Source organism: Melospiza georgiana, chromosome 4 (genome assembly GCF_028018845.1).
Source record: "Melospiza georgiana isolate bMelGeo1 chromosome 4, bMelGeo1.pri, whole genome shotgun sequence".
NCBI classification, from domain to species: domain Eukaryota; kingdom Metazoa; phylum Chordata; class Aves; order Passeriformes; family Passerellidae; genus Melospiza; species Melospiza georgiana.
The window spans coordinates 59,103,795-59,128,122 of NC_080433.1; the positions used below are offsets into that span (position 1 = coordinate 59,103,795).

Genomic DNA, 24,328 nt, shown 5'->3' on the forward strand with positions numbered 1-24,328 from the left:
ATCAGTTAGGCATGGACCCAAATACAAAACAATCCCTGTGTAAGGGAATACAAGACAGTATTTTGCTCCTACACAAGATGGCTTTATATGAGAGTTATACAGTTTGTTATGTTTGTTGTGGTTTTTTTTACAAGTATTTATGCATAAATTTAGAATAGCTAGACTAGATGAACTTTGGATTAACAGCAGCTAATTTAAAATTTACCCACAATGAGACCAAAATCCAGGAAGAAAAAAGGAAAAAAAAAACACCACCAAGCAAAAAACCCCCAAAAACTAAAGAAACGCTACAATCAATATTAACAATTGAGAAGATAGACTCAAAGACACAGAGATCTTTCTACTGCTGTAGATACAATACTGGAGATACAGTATGGGATTCTCCATGTAAAATCAGCAATGATCAACATAAAAATGTCCCTCCCAACTACTCATACTCTACGATAGGACAAGTCAAATTAAAACAACAAACTAATTAAATCAGCTCCGCATTCTGTAAAAACTTTCAGTGTTCACGAACAGTTGTTTTCATCTCTTTTAGAAGGGCCCTGGCAAGGTCAACCTTTCCAGACACTGTATGTGGCCTGAACATAGCTCATTTATAGCACCAAGTCTCACAAAACTGTTTCTGTACAAGATGCAACCAACAAAAAGCTGACAATGCAGCACAATCACCTGTGTAAACAATGGATGTGTGCCTTGGGCAGGGATTAAACTACATCATGCCATTGGAAGGATGACTCAGGGAGAACCACCTGGATTCTGCAGGAGAGGGAGATGAATCAAGGCCCTCCACTCTGCATGGTTCAGCTGCTTGGGTGCCACACCAACATCCCAAGCACAGCTGAAATGCAAGGAACACGTGAGAAACCACAAAGTTGAAACAGAACCATCACCTTTCTGCCTGTCTGCTCTCTCCAGTCAGATGTATGAACTGGGAATTAAGCATGCACTTTCAGACAGTCATTACAGTCACCAAAGGCTATGAAATCATGTATGATTTTGTGAATGGAAATGATAGTACCTGGAGTCAGAGCTCTACTGTGCTATCTCCTGTTAGAAGATGGCATATCTCACAACCAACCTAAACCAACCCACTGAGCTTCACTTTCAAAATACAGAAAAGGGGAGTAAGAGAGGAGCTGAAAAGCTGAGCAGAGTAGTATACAGATGTAAACAGATTAAAAAAAATTAATTCTAAAATGTGTCAAAGCACGTTCTCTTGCAGCATATTTTAAAATGTGGTTACTTATAAAATGTATTTTTCAACAGATATCCTAATCAATATTGCACAGGAATGCTGCAGATTAAACCCAAAAGTATTTGCCCAAAGAGATTATTTTAAAAAACCCCATCACCAATATATGCTAATCACATGTTATGCTCCATCTGTACTACAATACATTTTCTTTTATGTAAACATGAGCATCTAAGGTTAAATTCTTACCCATAATGGGACCTGCCCTAGTTACTGTCAATTACTGCTTACATTAATTTCCTCAAAAGGCTACACAAATATTGAATCTCATTTCAAAACAACTAATAGTCAGAAATTCCATTCAGCAATAAAACTTATTCACACAAACAGGTACAAGGATATTAAGTCTTGCCTTAACAGTCTGTAATTACAAATTATTCATTCCTCTAACAGCTTCACTGGTAAAAAAAATTACTTCAAACTTATTTCAGCTACTTTGTACTGTTCATCAAAATATTTAATCTCCCATCACATTAGCCTGCCTACCAACAAGAGAAAGCAGATGCAGAAGACAGTGAGAAATTAAGAATATTTATAGACACTTCCCACCCAAAACCTCATATTCATGCAATATTACACAAACTGATGCATTGCTATTATAACTGGACCAGTCTTGTGAAAACAAAACAAAAAACCCAAACGAAACCAAACAAAAAAACCCACAAAAAATCCACTCCACCAAAAACCAGCAGAAAAAAAAACCCCAAATCCCCCCAAAAACCAAAAAATACTTCCAAAACCAAAAAACCCCAACTCCAAACCTGCAAAATACACACTGTGAGAACATCAGCATATCATTCACCTTGCATTACCTTCTGTGTTGTTATTCGAAATGATTAATCCTGAATGGAAGGGCTGTAAAGCTGCAAGCACTTTCCTTGATTTATAAGCCATACTAATTCAAAACTTATTAGTGATTCTTAAGTTGATTTTCCAGGAGAATTTTTTCCATGAAAGACCCATTCCATTTTTTGACCATTTAACCATGGAAAGGAAGCACTATTGCAACACTTGGTGCACATAATAATCACAAAATAATGGCATGCTCCCTTTGGACAAAGCAACAGGTATGTGCAAAAAGAAAGTAAAATATGCATGTGCCCTTGACTCTAAAATATTCCCTTCTGATGTGTTTTGGGTCACAAACTGTATTTTTATTAAATTTTCAAAAATTATTCTAAGGTAATTATTTCTCAAGATACAATGGATACAGAAGGAAATTACTCAAGATATAAACTCAAGGTGTGAGTGACAGGGTATGAAAAACATGGTTTGCTCTGCAAAGGAATCCACTGGACCTAAAGCTCTTGCAGTATTACTCTTATTTGAGTGGAAATTTACCATTTTTTTTCCTGAGGGGGAAAAAAAAGTAACATCATCTCTAAAATGAAGTACTTGCAATTAAGGTAATTAAAAAGCAATAATAACATTTTAGTAAAACTATTTCATAGTCAAGGATTTATTTGCAACAGAAAACCATAAGAGAATAGAAATTCTGTTAGGATTGTATCAAATGTGTCACAAATTTAAAACACTGAGATAGCATTAAAAAGCTATTAAGTGTCTCATTAATCCTGTTCCTGAAAGACATATGGTACATTCATGCTGAATGTAAAATCATTTGCTTCAGTTAGACTTCTGAGATTCATCTGCTTGGTTTCAGAGCTTTCAAAGATTATACGAGCAGCACAGTCATCCCCATGAGGGAAAATATTTTTATTGATATTTATCTTTAAAGCAAAATGCTAATTAAATACATTCACTAAATCTCTGGTTCGTACTGCCTTCATTCCTGTATTTCAACTGATCATTAGACTTAGTTCTAATTAAATGATTATTCAAAAACTTACAATGTAAAATGTTATCTCAAGTCTGTCAACATTAGGGGGGAACTGGAGATGAAAACATCAAGAGGTTTAAGTGTGAAATATAAAACATCAGAAAAAGTTATTGTGGGCACAAAAATTTAATTCTGCATGGAACTAGATTTGACTTTGGAAATCCAGACACTATTCAGAAATAATTTGAAAGAGTCAAACTTTTTAATGAAGCATTTCTTGTTACTAGAAACATTTTTCAGACTTTCTCAAAGACATCCTGGATTGATACTGTTGACAGTCAACATCTGAATGTCAAGTATCATTACTAGTTTATTGAATCCACAAATCAGCATCAACTGTCCATGTTACCCACTGCTAACAAAGTATCAGACACTAAAAAGGAATGCTCTATTAACAATTAAAATGCATTCTGGAGAAAGCAGATCATTCAAATACAGGTTCCAATGGGCCATATATATCCAGTTTGAGGAACTTTTTCAATTCTTGTTATTTAGTGTCCTCCTAAATACATCTGGACTGAATCACACCTTCAGTTTCTGATGGATAAAGTTCAACTCATTCAAAGGTGAGATAACATGCATTCAAAAAACCCCAATAACAATTGTAATCTACCGAAGCACTGTTTAAATCCACTTTTTTCCAATCATTACACATATGCAATTTCATCCAATGCAAATGCATAAAAAACCTTAATTCAAAGCAGTCTTTAGCACTAGATAATTACCTTAAAAGTATATTTTTGTTTAAAGATGAAAAATCATTATTTAGCAGTGTCTACAACTTAAGAAAATGTTAGAAATATTATCAAAATAACTGATTTTCACTTCTAGAACATACTCCTTAAATAACTTTTCTATTTACTAGACATCATACCAAATTTGACTAATTATACAATTAGGCAACACAAACATGATTATCTTATTCTCTACTTTTAAGCTAAAGAAAAAAGAAAATTCAAGCAAATGTAGTAGGATAGGTGGGCCACAGGAATGATTTCTCAACCTCTGAAAACTTCTTGCTCATCTGGCCTCTGTACACCTTCTAGTAGTGCAAAAGCACCAACATCCTCCTCCTCTTCAAGCAATGCAGCACTTGGAGCTTCATTTGCCATCCTCCACAAGAGCCATTAGAGATTTCTCTTCATTTTTGATGGTCACTTTTGTTCCTGTAGCTTTGAGGAGATCACATTTACCCTTTCTGTCTTAGCAGTCAGGGCTCAATGCATCATCATTCATGGAAGATACTGTGACAGCTCAAATTGCACACTACATCTCTGGGACAGCAAACTGCAAGACACACTAAACACCACCTGAATCAGCTTATTACCTTTCTTCCAATACCTCTTTCAAGCTGCATAACAGCTTTTTGCACTTTTGCTAAATTCTGGATGCAAACCCTTGGGCTCCATGCAGACTCCAGCACAGTTAGGGGTGTGTGATGGGTGCACTCAGCCACACGACCAAACCAGCAGCAGCTTGGTACAGGCTCCAGTGCAGGCCATGGCCTGGGCCATAGCTTGGCCAAGAGCTCTGCTAGCTCCTGTGTGTTCTCTGAAAACCCACAAAGGAGCAGAGGGACCCAAGTGAGCGCTGGTGACCTTGGAACACTGATCAGGGGACTCACGCATGAACAGCAGGTGGCTTTTCCAAGACCCATTTATCAAGGAACAAAGAAGGCTGTGGGTACAAGAAATCTCACAAATACCTCTCCCACTGCATCTAATTTCACTAAAAGCCAACATGTATATCCTATACATGGAACTGTGTTCCCTGTCTATGACAGATGAAGTGAGTTTTCTTTGAGCTCTCCCAGCTATTCAGCCTGGCTGTGATCTTCCCTTGAGCCTCTCAAGGCTGAGACCTTTTACAATGGCAGATCTTTGGTAAGCAAGTGATATTATGTGTAACCTTTTAGTATGGTAACTTTGACTTGTGCCCTGGTAGCTTTACTTATGCCTTTGTAGTTTTGAATCACTGTTCAAACAACTCTGCTGCAGAGTAACATGAACGTTGACATTGAACCTTGTTAAATCACACTTTCACAACACCATATTCAAAATGCTTTTGCTAATACCTTTCACAAGGCTTCTTTAAGAAATCTAAATCACACATTCGTGACAAGGTGGAATAAAAAACACAGCCACTGCACCCAGGGTCTCTAAATAATAGGTTACCCAGGAGTTCTGATACCTTCCTACTTCTATTACTTATATGCCATTCTGAATTAGGCATAAAACAATTGTAACAGGAATCTCTGCACTGATGCAGACCATAGGAAATGCTTCATTACCTACATTTGAGCATTCAAAAGTGGTTGCATCAACTGTTCCAACTGATGCTGCACATTATTTTACCTGTGAAAGTACATGATGTCCTTCTAACTAGGACTATGCAGGTTGCTGTTGGCCTCCAGAAGCTTGCTAAGGAGCTGCAAGAACTGCAGCGTGGCCATTGGGCCAGCACCAGCAATCCAAATACATTCTTTAATGGTCTCCTTCTTCCAAAGACTCCACCAGAGGCTGGCACAGCTGTAAGGGTCCTGCTGCACAAGGGCCGAGCACTGCCCTCCTACAGCAGCACAATGACTGATGAACCAGAGAGTAACTACCTCAATCTCCAGTGTGCTTATCAGAACAATACACTGAAACTGATACTTGGGGCATCCTTAAAACATGCTACTGTTAAAACAGAACCTTTCCATATAACTTAGAAAAAGGACTGTCATGTAAGGCCTAAAGTTATTTCTCTTTGGAGATTTTTTTCAGAAGTACGCCATCACCCAGACACAGATACACAGCTACGGAGAGAAACATTTTGTTCTTACGGATGTGTTCTTGTTTTAAAGGAATTTTCTCCTTTAAGCTTACCAGAAGCAAAGCTGGAACTATATTAAGATTAATGGCAACTATGTCATATCAGAAATTGTCAATTAAAAAATAAAAATGAACAGAAGTACCTCTTTGATAAAGACTGAACAAGGGCAAAAAGGACTTTGATGGAAGTCCAAGGAATATTCAAGTCTATGAAAGCTTTTTAGATTTCTGATATGCTTTTCTGATGTGTTTTGTACTCAAGCTCCTGCTGTGCTTTGCACAATTACCATCTTGAGTTTATGACTTACAGAATAATTTTTTTGAAAAAGACAGCAATTTTCAGGGCTAAATTGAGCGCTAAAATTTCTCCAAAAGACAATAATTCTTGTTCTGCAAAGTAAAAGGAATTGAAACAAGTTTTTAAATAAAAAACTGGATGTGACATGCATCATCATGCTGTGCTAGAATCATTACTTGAGGCAAAACAAAGCATAAGACATTTACTGCGTAATATTAAAGAGCCCCAAAGCAGCTACTGCAGCAGCTCCTCAGAGTCACTGTTGAGAGATCTCACCAGCCTAAAGTCCTTCCTGTTCCACAGGAATAAAAATTATTTCAATTCCACGTTAACGTTGTTAATGTGAGCAATGCTCTCTGGGACCAGCTCTCACACTGCTCAGTAGTTCCACTCTAGACTGAAACCACACAATGCAACACATCAAGGGCTGGGGCTTGTGTGATGAAGGCGCAAAAACTTCTGACAATTTGGAGAACAGCTTTCCACAGCTATTACATTTTAAGAAAAAAGGTTTATTCCTAGTAGCAATTAACATATATAATGTCCAGCACTGTCTGCTGCTATAGCTTGGAGCTGCAGAAGATACGATATTCTCACTGCACTTACAACTGTCTTGAAAGAAAGAAAAAATTATTTTCTTCACACCAAAAATTTTTAAGTTGATGTTTAGATTAGTTCAACTAAGCAAATTAGAACAACAAGATCATTTTGGGTCAAAAATAAACAGTTAATGTAGTAGCATCATACATCCAAGAGTAATATAATTATTTTTATGCTCCTTGAATAAAATTTCTGCACTGGCTACTGAAATAGTATTTATATCAAAGAAGACATTAGTAGTTATCAATGTAGCATGTTAATAGCTACTTCTAATAACTCTTGGCTGCTGAACATGAGTGGAAATTGAGGTAGTTAATGAGATTTGCTTAGTATTTTGAAATCAGAAGCACTTTTCACATTTTTAGAAAAAAAAAATTAGACATTGCTTGCAAGTCTTATTCCTCCCCTGTTCTCTTTCATACCCTAGAAATATCCTCCAGGCACTATTTTGATTTTTTTACAATGAAATGATCAGAGTTAATGGATCCTATTTTTAAATCTATGTAAGTCATCAGAACAGAGTCCTCACCTTCAGGTAAAAGCAAAATATTTTAAGAAATCACACCTATAAACTCTAATTACTTCAGAATTTTCATTATTATCTTGTTAATGAAAGTTACTTCTCTTAGAAGTACATTGTACAGTTTTCCTTAATTTTGAGGGGGTGAGAAATCTGAAAAAAAAAAAGTTTTGGCTTACACTGAGGTCATGGGTTTCTGTTTGTTTTTAAAACCTCTTTAAAGTAGCACATTACATTAAGGTAAAAAAGGAAGCAAAATTTAAAGTAGTAAATCATCATCATCCAAAGAGGCATATCATTCCAAATTTTCCTTTTTTTTTTTTTTTTTTTTTAAATATACCTCCTACCCTTCCTGAGCACCTTTCTTCTTGATAAGATTAATGGTTCAGAAATCATCACAAGCTGAAATCTTCAGGTGATGTACTTTGCTTTCTTCATCTCTTTTGGGCACAACAGCTGCACACTGAACACTTACCACAGCTTAGCAACCAGCTATCTGTAAAAAAAACCCACCAAAACTCAAACTCTTGAAAATTAAAATGTCTGCTACAGCTCCAGGGGTACATGACTGTAAGCAAACTACACAGCACCGTGCACTGGGATTTTTTTCTTTTCCAGCTTTTTCTAAATGCACAAGCAACTGCCAATGTCTACCCAAACTGCTGTTCCTGATGGCAACACATTTCACAGTCATGTGCTGCAATGCTCGTGCCTTGGGCATAAGAACAAACAGAGGTAGAGTGACAACCACCATAAAAAATCCACAAAACTGTTTCACCCAGAAGCAGCATTTTCTCCTGGGTTAATTTATCAAAGTTAACCAGCTACCCTTTTGAAACAAGCATATTTATCCTCCTTTCACAGCTGATAACAGCAGCGATAGTTTTTGCGCCCTAGTGAGACACAGTATACACGCTGCTGCCGGTGTGAGCTGCAGATCACACGCTGTGGATCACTTTTGCTCAGCCTCCCCTTGGAACAGGCACTGTGATCTTCCCTTTAACAGCAGATCCCCCTTTTCCCAAGCCCCACTGCTCAGGCTGAAGCATGCGGTAAGAGAGCTAACAGCTTGCTCTCCAGTGGGCTCATTCTGCCTGACCACAACAACTCCCTTTGGTGACCACTGCCAAGTTCCAGGTTATGAGGATTTCAAAGGCTCTATTTTGGATAGCTTAAAACTGAAAAAGGCTGTTAAATTGAATGTGTAACACAGCACACCTTGGTGATGCCACTGTAAAAAGGCTTACTCTCACCTCACAATTGGTCTCTATTTTCCAGCAAATTCCATAAGGAAGGTGTCCAACCCTGACTATAAGGGAAGAAGACAAAGGATAAAAAAGCTAAAAAAAAAAAAAAAAAAAAAACAACCAAAAAAGAAGAAACCAAAGATTGAAAAGATTGAAAAAAAGACATCAAACAGAAAACATATTTACACAGAAATAATGAGTAGCAAACACAGTCTTGCTAAAAAGGATTAGGAAAAAATAATTTACTTAGCATACTTATCTATTCCAATATCAACAGATGATGACTAGTTTATACAAAACTACCTCTGGTATGTGCAAACCTGAGAAAAACACACACCTGCTTAAAATCAGTAACTCATATTTTCATTTGGCTTGCTAAGGAACTCCTCAATACTTTTTGGTGTTTACTGAGTGCTGTAAAAAACACAAGAAGCCCCAGCACTTTATCTCTTATGACAGTCCTACCTCTTAGGATACAATGTTTCTAAATATAAAATCCAATTTCTTGCATTAACTGTGAGAAAAATTGAAGTAAATGGGCAAGTACAATAAAGAAGAGAAAATAGTCCTTCACTTCTCTAAATTTTCTTATGCAGTCACTTGTGGTTCTAGTTTTTATTCCACTTGACTGAAAGCGGAAGTTATGTAAGTGACAGTTTTCATCATGGGTATTGCACCGGGTTCATTTTGTCAGAGATGAAAAGAATTGGCTATTTAACTTCCCTATTACCACTAATACGCTTCTGCATTAACCATTTTCACCTGAGTATAGATTAATAGCTTTTAGTTCAGATGAGCATACTACTATATCTCAATTTTTGACTATAATGCCAAGGACTCCATAGTCAGAGCAGGTCTGCTGAGATCCTTTCAGTCCCCATCACCCACCACCACCCCAAATACTTTCATGCAAAGTGAAGACACTGTTTCAGAACATGTATTTTTACTGATCAGTGCCACTGTTTCACTTCCAGTTTATATATTCTGCAGCTGAATGCTCAGAAAGGACATGAGCAAATAGAAATTGGGCTGAAGCCACCTGAAATGTTGTCTCATAGCATTATTTTTTTTTCTGCTTTAGCAACTGAAGAAGTGCCAGCAAACTGACAACTTAAGCAAACAACCTGCCACTTTCTTCCCCTGTACTAATTCGTTTTAGTGGCTTATATTTCCAGTAGAGTAGGAAGGGCACTGTTGGGTGGGGAGAAAGGTTAAAGCACTGACTTCACTCTGTGGCCTAAGGAAACTGGAAAAGAACTGACACTGCAAATACTGCAAAACTTGGGTACTCACTGGAAAACAAGGACAAGAGTAGACCCTCTAAAGCCTCTGAAGGCTTCCTGATGATGTCCTATCTACCAATATGGCACCTTTCTCCTACTGTGATCCCCAGGATTAAGGAGAAATAGACACATGGGAAAATGCAGCCACTTTCCATCTATGGAAAAACTTCTTCTGTACCCCATGAAGGGTGACCTAGTTTTAACAGTATTCTTGAGAATTAGATGAAGTGGCAGAGCAAAAGATCTATGAGAAAGAATCACAGCTGTGCACTTTGCATCCCAAAACCAAATAGAAAAGGCTGCTTGCACCTTTCACCTCCTGCACGACCCAACAGCTGCTAGGATAGTTTACTACAACTGCTTAAAAATAATTCCATCATTACTAAAATATGGGAAGTAAGAACCAAGGCTGAAGAGGAGAAAAGAAGGTGGCAACTGCCACAGGTATCTGGAACTGCCTGACTGGAGTCAAGTAGATAAAGAGATGTAATCTAGAAGATGAAAGGAGTACAAACTGTCCTACTGCCCATGTTTGCCTGTGCAATTCACCCATTTTAGGAACCTTTCCGAATACTGGGCACGGGCACATTGCTCCAGAGAACAGCCCAGAGCTCCTCATGTAGGCTCTGCTTTGAAGCCCTCCTAGAGGAAGCTCTCTTGCCACAATGAGGACAGAGAAGCTTGCAAAGATTCATTGTCCAGACTTCTACAAAACACCCCAAGGCAAGTGGTGCAAGCGCCTTCCAGAAGTTATAAACAGTCACAACAGAAGACTTTGAATCATCTGGGGAGAAACAGGATGGAACAACACAGTTGAGTTTAACTGCAAGCTGATGTGATAGATAATACAAGTTTTGTGATGAGAATGTATCTGGTGTTACAAAAACTGCTTCCTTGCTTCTCCCAAAGGACAATCTGTACTCCAAAGTCTTTCTGTTCTAAGAGGAATATCAGAACAATGGAATATAAGTGCAAATGCAGGCAGGAACAATGCATCATGAAAATGGGAATGCTTGGGGAACTGGTTTTTATGTCTCCGCACTTAGAATGCATTATTACTTGTGTGGACATTTCTCAACAGCAACACCAGCTCATCACTCATTAGAATGCATTTCTATTTCAGAAAGTTAGAAAGGATATTCAGGGCTGGCAGACACTAAGCCATGGCATGTCACATTTAGCTGCTAACTGTAGTCTTACCAATATTTTTATTCCAATACAACTTTCTTAAAAAAACAGCCTTTATCATAAATACATTCTCTCTCTTCATCTTTATTAAGTGTAATCTTTGTGTGTCAAAAAACAACAATACATTTTCCTTGTTTAATTTTTCACAAGGGTGATCAATTCATAGTGTCGGCAGGAAAGTTATAATACACAAAAAGAGCTTCAAAATGCATTCTAAATCTTAAATCCTTCCTTAGATTTAATAATCACCCAGCTGGCTGCACTTCAGAAAGCAATGCTTCAATGGGAAGATTAATGAACAGTTGATCTGCTGTTTAATCCCTCTAGATCTTAGCATGCAGAATGCAAACTTTTACAAGTTGGACTATTTTTATGCATTCCAATTATATGTCAAGGTCCAAATAGCTTTAATGGTAACTTTGAGGTTTCTTAGTCATAGTTTACTCTCTCTTTAGAGTACTTAAGTTTTGGAAAATATTAATTCACTATACTTCAACATTCTCTAGACCATTTTAAAGATTGCTGTTCAAGATATCATCTCACTTCAGAAACACCTTTGATTTCTTCTTTATTTATTTATAAATAATTTTACACAATCATCAACTATTTTGCCTTGCTAGTAGTTTTCTATGGCAAAGATTTAACTTTATTTTATTTTGTGTTTTAAATTTAACTTAAGACACAAAAAGTAAGTTCTTCTCTACAGCAACACCAGCCACATATTGCCTCTACCTCTAACAGAACAACTGCTGCAGATATTGCTCTACCTCTAACAGGAACCTGTCAAGTTCCTGCTCCTCCTGACCTCCATACTGCTCAGGTTATGCCTCAAGTCCAAAGGAATGGTAAGGTGAGGTAAGAAAATTTGCACCCAGCCTGGGACGATGGGGAAGACATTGTCCATATGCCTTTCTCCTCCTTCCTCAGCATTTCCACAAACATGCATTTCTCTCCTGGGCTTCCAAGGGAGGCGCTGATAATAGCAGAACAATCTATGAAACTTTGTTTGCAATTAATGGGGCAGTCTGCAATTATTACAATCAGAGGAACCTCTTGCCTAGAGGTAACCACGGCTGTGTACCAAGGGACAAACTCTAGTTATCTACCCAGTGTAATTCAAGATCCTACAGAGCTTTGTTACACATAGAAGCAGGAAAAAAATTCTTCACAGAGCTCTTACAATTGAGGGCCTCTCCCAAAAAAAACCCCCAAAGTCCTGAACTTTTTTGCTTCAAAGCTCCCAGCAACAAGTACAGTGTGGAGAATCCAAGATGGTAAAAGAAATTTAAAAAACAATACCACCATGATGTTGAAAAGTTCCCCATCTCCAGTGTGTGTCCAGTCTGTTTCAAATTCACCCCAAAAGGACTTCACATCTTTCTCTTTTCTCCAATTATAGGATCCAGTTTCAATAAACCAGAAATGTACAAGAAAGTATGCTTATTTTTAAGCTTTGTCTCTTAAATGACAGTAGCACCTATATTCCAAAATGTTTTCAAGCTAAGCCAGTCAAGAGCTTTGGCAAGAAATGCAAATGGTTCGCAAGTCAAATGTAATAAGCAAGCAAACATTACCCTCCTGCTGGAAAACCAGCTCTACTTACACCAAGATAAAGCTTAAGTTATTTGGTTATTATGACTAGCCTATTAGTCAACATCATAGTGCACTTTTAATGCTCAGAGAGAAGACCACACATCTCTTGCCACCCATAGGGCCAAAACCTGAACACTGCAAAGCCAAAGTCTAATTGTAAATTCTTCTAAATTTAGTCTTTGTACTGTCATTCCACTCAATCTCTAGTCATAATTCCAATAATGCCTAAGATTTTTCATTTTTATTACAGCTTCTTTTAGACTATTCTCAAAACATATTTCCCACTTATCTAAGCAGCAGACTTACACTGATCTAAGTAGTTTTTATAAAAAAGTAACTCAATTTTGCATCAGGCTATTTGGAAACATTTGCACTATTCATCTGCCAACTTCTGAAACATATTACTCATACCAAGAGCCTTCTGTCATCTTCTAACACAGATTTTCTAATTTGATGGTCCAAAGAGCCCAGAATAATCCCTAAAGGTTTTTTATTTTAATCATAAATTTTATGACAGCCAGAAACAACCTCCTTATCATGGCCACTTCTACAAATGATTGCACCTTTCAACATACTTATTATTACTGACAGGTTAATTTACTGTAGAATTTGCATATTTATCATGATCACTATTTAAGTACTGAAAAAAAATCTGTTACAATAGAAGCAGAAAGCGTGTACTTAGAGTTTGTATTGAGGTGTCATTTCAGAATTCATGGCTCTATTCAGTGAAATTCAGATTATTTCACCCTCACACTAAGAATTTAGCCCATAAAACACGAAACAGGCAAAAGGCTAGAGAATTTGAACATATAAGGGGCAAAGATTAAGAAAAGGAAAAAAACTCTAACAAGAAACCCTATTGGAAGGTCAGTCTAATACTTGCTGCAGCCACAAAGTCAGTACGGATCTGCCCAACAAGACCAAAAAAGTGAACTCTACTTTCAAGTCAAGGAGAAAAGGGTTTTTAGAAGACTGTCAGATTTGAACCACAAAGCTTGGCACAGTGGAGCAAAGCTGTGCAGCAGCTCTGCCACATCCCAGAGCTCGTGCTCTGGAGCAGCCACAGCTAGGAAGATGCTCACACCTACGGAAGCTACAGCAAACACCAGAATGCTGCCTTGGCATCACCTGCAGCTGCCCTCTTTCACGCCCATCCCATTGGTTTTGGCAGGCACTGCTTCACGTGCTGACAGAGCCAAGCTCAACATCTCAAGTTGTTATACGTTTTGGCAGGCTGCATTTGAAATCTGCCTGCATTAAATTATACCAAAAACTCTGGAGCTTCCAGGCACACAGCAAAGTTCAGCTTCAGCCGTGCAATACGGAAGCAATTAGAGATGCAATGTCATCAAGTAAGAAACTGGCAGTGGAATCATCATAGAGGCAGGTTGATAAACACATTGTCAAAAGGCAGGAAAACTTCACTGTCATGCACAAGCTTTGATCTTTTGGGATGCAAAGAATGACTGACATCAAGAATGAAAAAACGCCAAGCTAAGCAGCCACTTCTAGATTTGAAAAAGCCTAAATTAAAACTTCAGAAAAGGCAGTTATGTCTCAATACCAGCAACAGAAACAGATTTACACTGAAATTTAACCAGATTTTAGCTTTACTTCAAATAAAGGTTCATGCTAGCTATTTCTCAGTACTTAATTAAAAGCACGATGCTACTTTTTAACCCTTAATTTTCCTCTCTATAGCCTGTAAGACTGGGAATGCTCCCTGCTGGAATCTTTCTAGGAGATATCCAAGAAGAGTCATCTTCCACTCCATGTGTAGCAGCCAGTGAAACATGGCCCAGGCCCCTTTCTCATGGCTACCCAGACATACTCAGAACTAACACTAAACTGAGCAAAGGTGTTAAACTGGACACACTGTTTTCTTCATCAAAAGAACCCTCCCTGCACTGTTTTCTTCATCAGAAACACTGTTTATGAACAGCACCCATTTTTCTACCTTATGCCCGCTGAGTTAATGGGCAAGGAAGTCAAAATGTGAGGGGAAAAAAGGTGGTGCCATACATATATATGGCATGGCTCCAGCCCAGAAGTAACTTAGGAACCCTAATTTGCTTGCACTTTCTAGATATTATGCTTCATTTCATAGTGGTTATTGGTTGGTTTTAGTTCTAGAGTGAACCTCAGGCTGGATTTCCATTCTGTAGCTTTATTTAAAGCAGAAAAAACCTGAAGGATTGGAGACAACCTCAAAACAATCCATAATACCACAGAGACTTTATACAAATGCTATATAAACAACATGAACTTCTGACTCCAACACAGTCATAGAGATCAATGTTATCCATCTAAAACCCACTGGAACTATTATTGACTTCCTCATCTTTTTAGATAACATCTTCTGATATTTCAGTTGGGATCAGAAGACAATAGTTCAGTTTTTCTCATTTTATCTAGTTGAGAACTCTGGGGACAGTGCCAGAAAAAAGTTACGTTTTCTAATTTGTGCAAAATAGGACTAGAAAAGCAATGTACCACAGATGTGTACCCCAACCACACAGAGGTGGCTTCTCTCCTGATTTATCCTATTTTATTCCTGCAGGTGTTTAATTGGGTGCACTTCACTTTGTGTCTTTATGTAACAATTATGAGCCACACACTATATGAAGAAAATACTATTAAAGCTTCTTCATGTGTCACAACAGAACCGTGATTATCTATATCTAAAAGTGAAAAAGAATAGAGAGGGCTTGGAGGGGGTCATCATCTTGTATCAAAAAAGAAAATTGCTATCTGTGTACAAAGTTTTAATCTTCTACAGAATGCTGGAAAAAAGGTGAAGAAGCATTGTCAAACTATTTTCCATATTACCATTAAAGTTCTTTCGTTGATGAAATTTGAGTTTTTCTGCGTGCATTAATACCAGCTCTGTCACCTAAATAATGACATCTAACAAGGTCGATAATATCATCATTCAATTCCCCCTGGAAATTATTAAAATGCTAGGAAAAAGAAGTAGTCTTGAGCAAAAATGCGTATGACAATCAGAGACTGGCAGCCACCCAAAGGCAGCCAACACCTCCTGCCCAAATTTCTCATCAAGTGTTCAGAGGCTATCTGGCACCTGACTCAAATCTGCTGATTATCTCAATTCCATGACTGAGTCATATAAATCAAGGAGCTGATCCAGCTGAAAATTAACAAAAAATGGATAACTGAAACAACCTGCTCTATCTCTCTATGAGTTTACAAACCTGGCTCACAGCTTGGTTATGCAGTGGGGACAGTGAGATGGGGGAAAGAAATCCTCCCACCACAGTTTTCACTACGGTCTACTTAAATGAATTCTCAAACCACTGTATTTGAAAGAATTTACATACACATCCTAAAAACCATTTCACTCTTTCCATTTATTTAAAGCATCAATCATTTAAGTAGTTGTGGCACACAGACATCAGAAGCCCTTTATAATGCAAGGAGCTGTGAAAACTCAGGGACAGACCTCAGAAGAACCCTGCAGCTCTGCTGGTAGGAATTTACCATGGAGCGGAAATTCCAGGCCTAGGTGCCTCCACATGCTAAAAGCACTGTACCAGAAGGTTTGGCACAACATTACAGGGCTCACAGATGTCTAAACACAGACAAAAGAGATGGTATCTAAAGATCTTATTTTTTTCCAGAGCTCCACTGTCAAGCATCAAGCTGGCTGACCTAACTTGCCTCAAACTCCTGGAGAGAAATGGTCAACTAATTTAACTGAGACATGGGCAAGAAGCCACTTCCTTCACAGTGAGAGGTGATAGAGGTAGGGATAATGAAAACTACACCTCCTGTTCTCTAAAGAACAAATTCTCCATCAATGAGGAGACTGACTTTCCTCAGTCCAGGAGCCTTCTCCATCTTCCTAATACAGCTGAGACATAGGAAGCTGGCACTCAGGATTCATGTTAATTAAAACATTCACCTGGGAGGAAGCAGTTTTTATTCTTAGTTCCTCCTCTAAGGCATGGTAATCTGTTTTAACCAGCAACAAATTAATTTAAAATACATAAGCACGAGCTTGAACAAATCACTGGAGAGAAGCCTCAAAGAAGATAAAATGCCAACAGAGTAGACAGAAAAATAGATAAAAGATCTGGAGAAGCTATTTCTATTGTAGTTCCTAAAGTCAGAAACTGCTCACAAGCCTAACATGACCTTGTTTACATCTTTAGAAAACAAATATTTAACCTTCTGAGCAAGGCATCTGACTCAGTTACCATATGTGAAGTCTGATAAGGGAAATTTAGCTTATATTTAACTAATATATCAAGGCTGTAGCTATCCTGATCTTTAAGATTCCAAGCAACCATCTCATATGAAGGTCTACCCAAAGAGGTAATGACTGTCATATTAATTACTGGGATAGTATTTTTTCCTTGTGATAACAAGACATAGCTAAAATTGTGTCTCCTTTTGCCAGACTGAAGCTAGTTTAATAGAAGTTGTAGGTATAAGTTAGAAAAGATGCTGAGTAACACCCTTGTCATTTTAATGTATATAACTCTTTTTTTTCTTTAATGAACTACAAGAAGTGCTGAATCGGAGGCAGAGAGCATGCATCTTTGTCTTGGTAACCACAGAATTTCTTTTCTCCACTACCCTCTATGAATATTCTCTTATCAATCTCCTACATTGAATATATTCTTTGTTATACTGACTGCTTCCAATTGCAGATATTTTATACTCAGTTCAATTGCAGGCTCTCCTTCTTTGTGGATATGGTTGCTTTTACCCAACACATTTGCAACTACAGTTTGTAGGCAATCAACTCTTATTAAACTGCTCCTAATTTTCCACATCCATTTTCCCCTCCCACCCAGTGAATCTTTACAGTTTCTTAAGCTTCAGGAACTTCAGCAATTTTTCTGTGCTTCAGAAACTTTGAGAGTAGTTGCATTTAGTCCAGTAGCCTTGCTAAAGAGTCTTTATAATCTGCACTCTGGTTTACAAATAAGTAAAAGATATATGCACTTAGATATACAAATATACATGCACACATATGGTTCTTTTATTTCTGCTATATCCTTTTCTGGAGATGGCACAAAGACAGCAATTGAAGTCATTACAAATCATTACAGTTTGATATCCTGGAGTGCATTGGGAAGAGTGTGGCCAGCAGGCTGAAGGAGGTGATCCTGCCCCTCTACTCAGCCCCAGTGAAGCCACATCTGCAGGGCTGGCTCCAGTTCTGGGCTCCTCAGCACAGCGAAGACAAGGAACCACCAGAGCAGGTCCTGCAGAGGCCACAAAGGTGATCTGGGGACTGGAGCATCCCTCTTGTGAGGAAAGACTTGTGGGAGCAGGGCTTGTTTAGTCTTTTCACCGGTGCCCAGTGACATGAGGAGCAAAGGCCATAAACTAAAAGACGAGTTCCACCTCAACACAAGACTTCACACCGTGGACAGCACAGCACTGGAACAGGCTGCTCAGGAAGGTCACGGATCCAAAATCCACTGTACAGGATTCTCTGTCACCTGCTATAATGGGCTCTACCTTGGCAGGAGGTTTGGACTAGATGATCTCCAGAGGTCCCTTCCAACCCTGACTGCCCTGTGATCCATGCAAAATAATTATGGGTTTGTTTTCTTTCGTGAGTAGTCTTCCTTCTGCACAGTTATCACTTGCTCTCTACAGATCACAGTTGTGGTTCCTGCCATCTGAAAATCTGCTGCACCTGAAGATATCTGCCCCCTTCAAATGAGAGCCATTTGTACAACTACTCACTTGGATTATTGGAAACTATTTTCTGCTTTTAATATATGTGCTCTGCTTAACTGACATTTCTTTAAATTGCTTTTTCCTATTTATTGGGGCTTTTTGCAGACTTTTTTCCTATTTTTTCTAAGATAGGATATTATTATTTCATTTACAAACAATGCATTATTTTGAAGTTATTGCTTTCTCCTATAGTTGGTTTTAAAAATCTGGTACAATCTTTTTCCAATTTCCATCAGCCCAGTCCATTTCTGGCTTAGATAATGCCCATCTTTTTCATACAGCCCTCTGGCTGTCTAAACTTTAGCTAGTTCTTAACAAACCTCCTCCTCCTCACAACATTTTCCTCAAGAACATACTGAAATGCTCCCAGCACAAGGCACAGGGCCAGCTAAAGAAGCAGGATGAGCTCCAGAATGCTGCCATGGAAATTCTACTCTTTAAGTCCTATTTTTACATGACCCAAAAGATATTCCTTAGAAGTCCTATATGAAAAATCATTGCAAGAAGCCCTAAAAAGATCTGGTGGTATTTTACAACCAGCAACATGAAATCTCCAGTCAAAGCTACCTAAAAATAATTTTTCCTTAACTTTCCCATCCTTACAACAGAAATTAAGAAACAAGTTTCTCCCACTCTCAAACATAAGTCAGCAGACAGCATGATTTCTTCTCTCCTACCTCTGAAGCCAATTTTTCTGTATTTCTTATTTTTAAGACTGTTGCTTTCATCATGGCCACAAGACATATATGATTAGAACTATTTTAACATAATTAACACTTTTTTATTTTAGGGTATTTGAGGCAGATGTTTTGGCAGGCAAGGCTATTTGCTTTTTACATGTTCTCTTTGAGGCTGGATACATCCTTTCCCTCTCTACACTTGGTTATCCTGTTTGCCAGTGGGTGCAATACAGTCCACACTGAATCACCAAGGTTTCTCTCCCAGAGTGTGGCTCAGGATGCTGCGGGCAGACAGAGGAGCCCTGGGAAGCAGCAGTGGGTGCTTTGCCCATGGCTGCAGTCTCAGACCAGCTCTGGAGCTCACAGCCCAGCCAGCAGCACCCGCATGGTCAGCACTCCTGCCCATCAGGCCCCGTGCAGGTGAGCAGTGCAGCCATCCAGCATGGCATGGAGATGCAGAAACAGGACAGCTGGAGCTCCCACAGAAGAAAACCAGAACAAGGAACAAGATTTATTGTTGCTCTGGCCATGGCTGTAGCAGTCAGGCAGTGTGCTGCAGAAGCACAGCCATGGAATCAAACAAGTGGCAAAACCAACAAGCTCAGCTTAAACTTATTTCTGAGGCCTCCTGACAGACTGCTCCATCTGCCCCCCGAATGATAATTTTTTAATGTAGCTTAAGTGTCCCCAGTACCCAAATGCTGTAACAATAATTTTCCTCTGCTGTAACCAATTTGTTTTCCTGCCTTTAGCTTTCAGCTTTCCTAATAAGCTGTCAATTAGTTAAGCAAATTTGAAAAACAAACATTCAGCTCTGCTTATGGCAACCTCTTGCTCATTGCCATCCAAGTTCACTGGGTCTGTATTGCAGATGATGAATTTGATTATCAAGCCCAGCCCCCACAGAAAGCAAGGCAGCACCAGCAGTTTATTTTTTAACTACAGACTTCTATGCTAGAACTATAAATAACAGTGTGCACTTTTTGGTGGTATTAGAAAGATATTAGCTATTGGAGAGCATCCAAAGGACAGCAATGAAGATGGTGAAGGGCCTTGAGAGGAAGCCATATGAGAATCAGCTGCGGTCACTTCTGTTCAGCCTGAAGAAGAGGAAATTGAGGGGAGACCTCACTGCAAGCTTTAACTTCTTCACGAGGGAAAGAGGAGGGGCAGGCGTTGATCTCTTCTCTGGGGTGACCAGCGACAGAACCCAAGGGAATGGCCTGAAGCTGTCAGGGAGGTTTAGTTTGGATATTAGGAAAAGGTTCCTCACCCAGGGGGTGTTTGGGCACTGAACAGGCTCCCCAGGGCATTGGTCACGGCACCAGCCTGACAGAGCTCAAGAAGCACTTGGACAATGCTCTCAGGCACAGGGTGTGATGCCTGGGAATGGTGCTGTGCAGGGCAGGAGTTGGATTGGATGATCCTTGTGGGTGCCTTCCAGCTCAGGATATTTTATGCACATAGAATTCCCAGCAAGTTTTGGTCTATTACTCACCTTTCATCTGAACAGATAATCACTGGAAAAACCTTTTTTAAATCCTGCTTTTTACAACACCATGTCTCCTTACTTTTTAGGAACTCCAAACAAATTTCAACCAACTTCAATGTAAGGCAGAAAGCTGGTTCTTGGGCTTGGACTGGACATGTTGAAACTGGGCACAGATGTAACAAATTGAGGGGGATTTCTAATTTAAACAGACCTGTCAATCCAAATGTGAGCACCAGAACCTTTGCATTTCTACAAAATGTAGCCTGATATGCTGCTCTAGTCCAGATTTAATAAATTTCTGAAGACTGTAATGTGATGAGTCCCTTACTGAAGCTCTATTAATTAGCCAAATGTGTGTTGAATTTTAAATGTAAACAGCCTTCTTTGTAGTTGTTTTTCAGGACTGCATTTTATTTCACTAATGGGTCATGCTTAGGACATTTGTCTGACCCATGATCAGGCTGACAGGCTGGATCTCATCACACAGCAACACGTGAATTACAAGCACCAAGCACATTTTACAGAAATCACCTTTAGAAGTGCAATTTTGTGACTTTTTCTGACTTCCATTTTAAGCTTCTGTATATTCCAGACCCACTGGACCTTCCTTCACCACAAAGCTTTCTCAGTTAATGAGCAAAGTAAAGAGAAACCCCCCCAAAAATCCAACACACCTCTGCACACACACACACACACACTCTTGCCCCTTACCTTAGTTATTTAGTTAGCAATTTTGTACTCATTCTGAATCTCTGAACTGCAGCAGGCTTATATCTCCAGTTGATTTCAACCAGAACAGCAACTGTTTCATGATCACAGATTTGAAAAACTTAAGGCAAAAAAATAAATGTTTTAAAGAATCGAGAAAGACTGAGCTAAACGCTTCCATTAGTTCAAACAGTCTAATAAATATTATTCAGTACCTGCACTGGTAGCCAGCAAAAGAATTCTGGACACTGGACTCCTGGGCATTTCCTCAAACAAAGCGATGAACCTGAACACACAGCTGGTACAGGAGATCTTTCTGCTATCATGCTTTATGCAGAGAACAAGGAGATAATGATGTAGCAGGCCTGCTTTAGCACGAGTATCAAGGGTCTTTTGGTGCTGTGAAGGTAAAACTCCAACTCAGAGACTGTCATTTGACAGGGAAAATAGACGCCCTTTGCAAATCACCAACTCCTGTGTCAAAGTCAGTTTAGTGGAAAGGGAACAGTCTTTAACAAAAGCTGCTAACATGTTCACACTGCTGTTTTACCATAACCTTTTCTGACAGTTCAACAGCATGACCTTAACATTCATTAACATCTCTTCTAACTTAGGCTAACAAGCAAATTAAGACCATCGCCAAAAATTAAATTTGCAGACTACAATAAGGAACGTTTTCTACATTGTTAACCTCAGTACTTTTAAGAGCTTTCAGTAAAAAGGGCATTCCCCCCTCTCTAAACAAACAGTAATAAAAAGGACATCTTATTACTGTTTGCACTGCACTCAGCTTTCAGTCCATGCCTGCTCGTGCTTTGCAAACTCCCCTGCCACCTGTGTTCACTATTATTTTTTCAAAGAATGAGGTCTGGGTTCACAGACACACACAGGGCTTACCTACTTCTAAAAAAAATTCTCAGTCTCATTCCTTGACTAGTTCAGTTATTCTAGTCCCTGCACCACATGCTATTTACCTACCAATTTTTTCAGTCCTTCAGGATAACTTATTCAACTTTGTTATGATTAAACATGAACATTTTAGAAGCAGCATTTGCCTCCTATGTCACTTTGGGAAAAGACAGACGCACCTTTCCTTTCAGTAGACAAATTCAGGTTTAAAGAAATAATTACTGTGAAATCTACTTGCCCCTGCAAGTCTTCATACTTAAGTCAGGAGAAATTACTCTGCATATTCAGATCAAGAGCCATAAAACAATGCTAAGCCTGAAGACACCATAGTGATCAATGTGATTCTGTAGTGATGCACTGTGGCAGGATGTTCCTCCTCCCTTCCCTTCTCTACCGACATATTCAGCTGTTGTATTTGGATGAGATAACCTGACAGGGGCTTATCTCTGGGACCCCCAGGTGAGAATAAATAGCTTGGTCTGGAGAGCAGATGTAGACAGAAAGAAAATTTAAATATCATTGACTGAAAGTCACTGCTTTACAATATAAAAGCTACACAAATTATCAGAGACAGAACCCTCCCATACACTCCCTGGAAATGTGCAGGGCTTTTCCCACAAAGTTTGGATGCACGTTCCCGGATACTTATCTGAAAACTGAGAGGAAGGATCATCTGTATCTCCCATCAGCAAGTGGATGGTAAGATACACAGAATCCTAATCTGTACACATTCTTTGCTAGCTGTAATACAAGTACCTCAATCATGCGGTATTGTTTGTCTACTAGCAGTGTGTGTTTGTCCTGTGCAGTAAGTCATCTGTTAAAGTCTTATGTCTGTTAAATTTGTGTATCAAATGAATAATTCATTTTGTATTAGAGCTAATTCACCATTATTAAGAACTTGCAACAAGAGGGGGTTTTGGGGTGCTGGCTGCCTCAGTACTTATTGTCTACTGCCAGAGGCCTGTGCAAAGACAAAAACTTGTTTAAAACTCCCCTTTCCATTCATAGCATACACACAGTTATTCTCAGAGTTAATGGCAGAACAGAAATCTGCATTTCACAAGTTAAATTATCTTCCCCTCCAACTGCTGGGAAATTTCTCAGTGACTCCTGTTCAAGGAGGCCTTATCTTTGTTCCACAGGCAGTCTTAAAATAGTTATAGAATCTCTCACATATAAATTTTTCTTTTCTTGCTGCCATTTTTGGTTATAGAAGTCTGACCTCTTCATCATCAAACTGTCTTATAATTCTGGCAGACAACTCAGTCCCCATGGGCCTACAGAATGCAGTCAGATGCAACCTGCACACCTGCTGGGTCATGATGATCAGGCTGGCACATGGGAGGAATGCAGCCCACCTGCAGCTCTCAGACCCATCTCTGTAAAACTGCCAAGGAAACAAAAGCTGCATACTCCATTTGGGTTCATTACCAAATGTAGAAGTGCTGCCATGAGAGTGCAAGAGTTCTGTTGTCATTATACAGCAAAGGTTCCATATTGCTGGAGTTTCACACCTCCTTGATGTTTCTTGTAGGCAGCTCCTCTAGGCACTGACTCTTCCTTGTCCTCACAGCAGCCAACTGACTCCAGCTCCCCTCAGCAAACCAACCCACTCTTTTATAACACTCTCATTATTGGCTACAGCTGTGCCCTGTTAAAGTCAGGCCTGTTCCCAATCTCTAATAATTGGCTCAGCTGCAACTCCTTAATGGGGTAAGATTACTTTCTATACTACCTTTATTTTCTTATATTGTATCCCCCTACATAGAAGAGCTTCCTTGCTCAGTATCATAAACAAGGCATATTTCCAGGAGAATACTTTTCAAGTAGATCATGGGGTGACATCTCAACTTTTGTTTCAGAGGTGTCCAAAAAAAGGACTTTGGCATCCATACATATCTGGGTCCATGGCCACTTCCATGAGTCCTGTATGTTTAAAGCTCACTCCTCAAACAGTGAGAAACTTGCTACTCACATGAGGGTTATGGTCTTTCATTTCTCTTGGTCTTTCGTTCATCTTCTCTTCAGGGCCTGTTATTGGTGTGGTCTTGGATCTATCCTTCCTTTCAATCTTAGCTTTGAAATTCAACACCAGTGCTGAACACAATGAACTATAAGGATACTTTAGAGTTGCATAATGGCTGCATCAGGAGAACCCAAGTAGGGAAGAAGGAC

General features: G+C 39.0%; 1 protein-coding gene across 1 annotated transcript in view; it reads right to left on the reverse strand.

Moving 5' to 3' along the window:
- Nucleotides 1-24,328, reverse strand: part of CADPS2 (calcium dependent secretion activator 2) — a 284,280-nt gene that overhangs the window by 190,584 nt on the left and 69,368 nt on the right. The window lies entirely within an intron of this gene.